The 6,727-nt window shown below is 49.7% G+C and overlaps 1 pseudogene; it reads right to left on the bottom strand.

The window, feature by feature from the left end:
- Positions 1-1,035: 1,035 nt before the first annotated feature.
- Positions 1,036-6,100, bottom strand: LOC127340033 (dirigent protein 22-like; annotated as a pseudogene).
- Between the last annotated feature and the right edge of the window lie 627 nt (positions 6,101-6,727).

The raw sequence follows: 6,727 nt of genomic DNA on the forward strand, positions 1-6,727 counted from the left end.
CGCTCCGGATCCTTTTCTCCACACCACCAATCTAAAGGAGCACCGTGCCCGTCAGGCAGGCTCCCCATGCCAATCAATCTCCTGTTCCTCGCTGCTTTCGCGAGGTATCGTTCGCGTTGCCAGGCCAGCTCCGTCGACGTGCGCAACAAGTTTGCGATTAAAAAGAAACTTATCTCTAACCCAACTGACATTATTTATAAAATCATAATTTTTTTGCAGCTGTGGAGCCTAAAGACCAAAGCAAGAGAAAAGGAGGGGCTAAGCTGGATGGCAAGCGAGCTAAGGGAGCTGTACGTGCAGCTGAAGCCGCCGGCGCTGTGAAGAAGTAGGCTGTGTCCCGGGAGGGGTCCGGGCGCGCGACAAATCTTCGTGTTTATCTTTGCCATGATCTGGTCCTGTTGTGATCTGTGCTACTTCTTGAACTATGGTTCGGCTAAGCTGTAATGCCCAGCAGTGTGTAATCTTAAACTTGTTACCGTTTGGGTTTTATTAATTTAAAGTCGGGCATAGATGCCTGTTATCTAAAAAGAAAAAAGCTCCGTCGACGTACACCTCTCGCGTCTGCCCTGCTTGCCGTCTTCGATACGAGCCCTGAACGGCGGCCTTGACACTTGACGCGCGCAGCAGGCGCAAGCATACAGACTTGTTACCGTTTGGGTTTTATTAATTTAAAGTCGGGCATAGATGCCTGTTATCTAAAAAGAAAAAAGCTCCGTCGACGTACACCTCTCGCGTCTGCCCTGCTTGCCGTCTTCGATACGAGCCCTGAACGGCGGCCTTGACACTTGACGCGCGCAGCAGGCGCAAGCATACAGCACTTCCGCGCTCTCGTCGCCTCGTTGGAGTAAGACGGGGCGCGCTGATTGGAAGATAAATAATTTATCTTCACCGAATCTGATTGGAAGATTGCTAGACATAATATGGAGTACTATCACACTTGCCACATTTATTTATTTATTCATGAATATAATGGACGATGAACTACAGATATCGGTGCATAAACTGATCCCCTTCCTGCAAAGAACCAGCCAACACACGCATGGAAGCAAATACTATTGAGCTGCGCCTGCACGCGCGCGCACGTACATGTCGAACTGGAGCACCGCGTTGAAGGTGGTGTGGTTTGCGGAGTATGTCCGGAGCAGGCCGTACCCGGTGGCTCCACGGAACGTGCCGGTGCCGCCAACGACCGGCAGCTCCCTGACGGGGTCGAGGATGGCGTCCCTTGCGAGCACGGCGATGGTGCTGCCGTTGTGCGGCCCCGCCGTGAAGACCATGTTGACAGTCAGCATCAGCGCGAAGTCTGTCTGCAAGGCCAAGATGTAGAATCCTTGAGCCGTGCCGATGGCGGGGGGACGCCGCGTTGGGCTCATCCATCAGAGGATCGTCGATGACGAACGTACACTGGTGGAAAAAGATCCATTAGTCGCGGTTCGCAACCTCCATTAATACCCGAACCGGATGGCAGGATCGACGGGCAGCGGCATCACTCCCCTGGCGACGCGCACCGCCGTCGTTGGGCTCGACGGCACCGCCGTCACGATGTTGTGCATGTAGAACTTGATGTGCGTCCTCGTCGTCTTCCTGGCCGCGGCTGCTGGTCTTGCTTTGTTTTTGGTGGCGGTCCTCGGATTTCTCGCAAGCGAAGATGAAGATCTACCGAAGGTCAGTTTGCTTTGATCTGGCTGGAGAGATGAGTTCCGGAAAGCTCCGCTGGCGAATGGAACAGTGCATATTTTGCCTGCAGTTTGCTGGATCGGGTGGTATTCGGTCGCGCGCACCCATGTTTTTATTCCGACAGTTTGGTTCCGGAGGGAGCGCCGCGAAGCTATATTCTGTGTTGACCAAGGTTTTTTTTCTCGGTAGCTTTTTTTTACCGGAGGGGACCGGAAAAAACGGTTACCGCGAATTCTCGGAAATCTCGGGTTTTTCTCGACCGAGTTTTTTCAAACAAAATTTGAATTCAAAAAATTCTGGCATCAAACTAATAAATTTCTGGCGTGAACTAATTGAACTCAGCATGCAACGCAGCGGTAGGACCTTCCCGTCGACTAGCAACAGGTCGCGCGGTCGAATCGTGGTTCCCCCTTGTTTTCTAATTTTTCACACAAAAATCTGTTTATCTAGGTAAAAAGAGATATTTGTGCGTGTCTGAATCCTCGAACTCGCGACCTGATGAAATTTGCGGGGTACCAAACCACAACGCCAGGCTTGATATGATGAACAAATGCCATACGCTGCCTATTTCACCTAATATTCGACTTTAAATTCAAATGTATCCGAATTTTTTGCTCGGTATATACATTTCTCGGGTGGGAGCGGTATCTACGGTTTCCGCCGAAATTTCGGAGATTCCGGGCGAGAAAAAAAACCCTGGTGTTGACATCTGGTGACTTTTTGGTCCATGGTGAAGTCAGAAGAAGGAATATCATGAAGGTCGGATTGGTGGACTGACTAAAGGAGGTTCAAGTTAACGTAATGCTGAGAGATCTGCTTGGCGTTCCGGGCTTGCAGCAGTGGTATGCATGTGGGGGCGGCAGGACAGGGGAAGTTCGGAGTCTTACCTCTCAGGGTGAAAACCCAAGGTCTGGCCTTAACTGGTTGTGCCTGGCAATGTTCTTGTTGGAGGCATTGTTTTGAGAGTGGGGACTATCTTCAGGGAGAAATCCTAAGACCATTGGTCAAGCGACGACGGCGCTGGTGCACTGTTTCCTTCTTGGAGGCGTCGCTTTTGGAGAGTCTGTACTTCAGGTGTTGTCACGGTGGTGGTTGTATTGCTGTTGCTAGGTCTAGAAGGTTGTAGCGGGACTTTTATTTTTTAGTTTTTTTTTCTCTTTTTTGGCTGTGTGCATCCGTACTGCCATTAGGGTGGGGCGTTGTTGCAGAGGCTGGGTGTAATTGATATCTTTTGATATTAATATATTCCCTTTATCGAAAAAAAAGGAGCTGCATGGTGTGCTTGCTAGACACGGCGTCTACGGTATGAGCTAGCTAGTCGAGAGTCGAGACTGCTTACAGTCTGCGCTCGATCTTCACTTATGTTGACGAAGAAATTACACGATCTCTCTTATAGCCGGGTCATGTAGGTACGTGCGGGCCTGGCTCAAGTACAAGTGGCTTGAATTTGAGTACATGTTTTCTTGATTTCGTCTACATATGAAGGATGTTTATTTCCTCCGACGTGCTCATATTTTCTTGGTAATATGAGAAAATTACAAAAAACCACCACATTACATGTAAGTGCTATTCGATTTATAAAAAAAAAACCACGTAACAAAAAAACGAATTTTCTTAAAACACTAGTCTAAGTGCAAAACTGACAGGTGAGACCTTGTCAGGTTGACGTGGTAAGCAGTGACAGTCAACAGAGTCGGACTGGCTCTTCCATAATTGTCCCTACCTCTTCTCCGCCCCCCCCCCCCCCCTTCCCCCCACATCCCCTTCTTCTCTGTCAACGGGGAGAGCTCCTCTGTCTCGGCGGCGTGAGAGCAGGGACGGTTCGATGGGAGCACGAGCACGGACGAGGTCGACGCCGGCCTTGGATCCCCGCTGGCATCCGCAGTCGAACCCAGACTAAAAGGTGTATTAGCACCGGTTCGAGCGGCCAGAGCTTTAGCACCGGTTCGTGCGGCCAGAGCTTTAGTACCGGTTCGTGCGGGACTTTTAGCACCAGTTCGTGCCACGAACCGGTGCTAAAGGGTTGGCATCAGGCGTGAACCATTTAGCACCAGTTCGTGCCACGAACCGATGCTAAAGATTTACCCTTCAGTACCCTTTAGCACCGGTTCGTGGCACGAATCGGTGTAAAAGTTTTTTTTGCTCCCCACGCAGTCCACACCCCTCCCCCCTCTGGATGGCCTTTTTTAGCTTGATAAAATACAACAGAAAATGATAGAAAATTTTAAAAATAAAATCGTTTGAGATTCATGTATGTTATGCAACCTACTCTTGGGGGAAATTAACAAATTTTAATGTTGACTCTTTTTGCAAAAAAGTTCAGAAAAAGGTAAAACGGGTTTTCTGGTATAATAAATCAAAATGATCATGGGAAAAAGTTACATCTGTTTTAGATTCTTAAAAAGAAGATTTATTTTTTGTCAGAAATTTAGGATTTTATATTTTTTTTAAATAAATAAATTAATAATTCCTTCATGCAGAAAGATTACTATTACTTAACCATAATGGTTAGCCAATTTTAAGATTTTCATATTTTAAGGTTTTTCTTTTAATAGAAAATTAAATTAAAAAATTATTGTCTTATTATTTATTCAAGATTATTAGTACATCATTAGTTTTGTTTATTAAAAGAATTAGTTGGAATTCAAACAATAAAGAAGTGTGATATCGTGACCAACATTTTAATAGGATTGATATGGTACTACTATTAATAACATGTCCGTGAAGCACTTGCAAGCGGGATGGGAAAAAACTCAAAAGTTAAGCATTCAATGCTAGAGTTGTGGGAGGATGGGTGACCGAGCGGAAAGTATGACCACGAGTAAGTAATTTGAGTAGAAATTACAAGTCTTAGAGACTAAACTTGTCAAATAACTAAAATGCTAGAAATTCTGAAAAAATAGAAAAAAGGGGAGTGGAAAATAATTAAAAGAAAATTGGATAAAAAAAGTGGCACCGGTATCGGGTTCTACCGTGGCAGCCTTTTGAAGCATTTTCCTGCCGCGGCACACCCTTTAGCACCTGGTGCTCCCGCCCGGGCGCTCGAAAGCCGCCACGTGGAACACAACCGGTGGTAAAGGGGTAAGCTTTAGCACCGGATACTTTGCACCGGTTGGACAGCCGGTGCTAAAGCCCCTAACAACCGGGGCTACAGCCATGTTTTCCACTAGTGTGATATCATCCTATTATTTTGCCCGAGAAGTCATGCATATATTTTCTTAAGAATTCATCTCATCAATGAGTTTTCTACCGTGGCCTCTTTTTTTCATTTTTTTCGAAATGGGGAAAATATCGCCCCAGCTTCTGCATCCAGGGATGCACACGACTTTTTATTAGATTATTCACAACACCTTACAAGAGCAAAACAAAAGATCAAACTCGAAGCCACCTCACTAAACCTACAGAGGGATGAAGGGGGTATCAACCAAAAACCAAATGCCTTCTCAGGCAGCCCAATAGCAGATGAGAAGCACATCCAGTCAAGCAGACTCCCAGCATACGCCAACGCCTACGCCATAGAAGTTGCTACTGCCGTCTTCCTCGACTCCATCTTCAAGAGAGATCATCGCATCGACCATGCCAGGCCTGCAATCGATGCCGCCACGGCGCCAGACGACTCCACCATCCTGCGCGAGTCCATCACACTGCATCCGTCCCGAGACACCACTGCACCATGCCGTGGCGACTCGACGACGCCGACACAGCGAAAGCACACCGCTCCACCTCAGCACCAACGCCATCCATTGTCTGCTCCAAAACGATGCCCCCAACAGGGAGAACGGCGTTGCGCGCCGCCATCGTCCGATCCGGGAGAACCGGGTCTAGGATTTCCCCCGGAGCAGCCCAGGCGAAGAAACACAGGCTGCAAAGATAATGCCTTCAACAAGGTAACGACGAAACACGCCGCCGTCATCCGCCATGACCGAAGTCCGGCCGGCTTTCCCCGGCAGCTGCGCCTCGCCATCGGGGGCTAGGCGACGGATTGCGAGATCCGCACGGCTAGCCACACAACTAGTCGATCTCCTCCAGCGAGAGAGAAGACCACCACCACGGTGCCACGGTCAGTGGCACCAGACGCCCGCCACCTTCCACCAGGTCCACGGCGTCACCGCCATCCAGGGCCGCCGCCCTTGGTGCCGTGGTCCCAAACCTTGAGGAGGAGCAGCGCGAGATCCGTCTCCATCACCGCTGGCCCAGCGATGCCGAGGCTAGGACAGAAGGAGAGGATCGCGCCGCTAGATTCCGGGTTTGCTCCGCCGCCCCCATCACCGGCCGCCCGAAGACCGCGGCGAGGAAGAGGAGAGCCGCGCCCCCAGATCATGGCCATGCCGCCGCCACCATCACCGGCCGACCGGCGAGGGGCCGCGCCGCCACCGCCCTCCACGGCCCGGGGCCATGCCCCCGTGCGGAGGCTAGCCTCCATCCGCCGCACGGAGGGATCACGCGAAGAGCCCTGCCGCCCCCTTCACCGTCCGCGCCCGGCTTCGCCGGCGACGACCTCCGGGGACGACGAGGAGGGCGGGTGAGAGAGGGTAGGACGGCCGCGGTGGATAGGGTTTTTCGCCCCAGGTCTCCCAGGAGGGGGACGACCCGAGCGGTCTCCGTGTAAATAAATATGGATGAGCGGCCTCTTTTTTTCATGTGTGGAGCAAAAAAAAGAAAAAGAGAGGAACAGGCGGGTGCCGCTCCGGACAGGTGTTCCATGGCGGTCATTGATAATGGCAGCTAACATTCACTCGGTCAATAACATGCATGATGCACCCTTTATCTTTCTTCATCACGAAAACATCATTGGCAACGTTGCTCGTGTGTTCTGCGGCGAGGTTTCTCAAGTTGTTTTTGATAGCAAGTTTCTGAAGTCGTTCGCTCTAGTCGCAGGGACAGGTGGTCCTTGGAAATTGCACAATCGTTGCCTTAAACTTGTCAATTTACCTCGAATTGGTCTAAAGTTAGATTAGTTGTAGTGAGAGTAACATATCTAGTAACATGTAATCACGCCAAGCTTTAGTGTTTAATTACATAGTTATTTTGGTGATATAGCATGTCATTA

This window comes from Lolium perenne, chromosome 3, assembly GCF_019359855.2.
Source record: "Lolium perenne isolate Kyuss_39 chromosome 3, Kyuss_2.0, whole genome shotgun sequence".
Classification (NCBI taxonomy): Eukaryota; Viridiplantae; Streptophyta; class Magnoliopsida; order Poales; family Poaceae; genus Lolium; species Lolium perenne.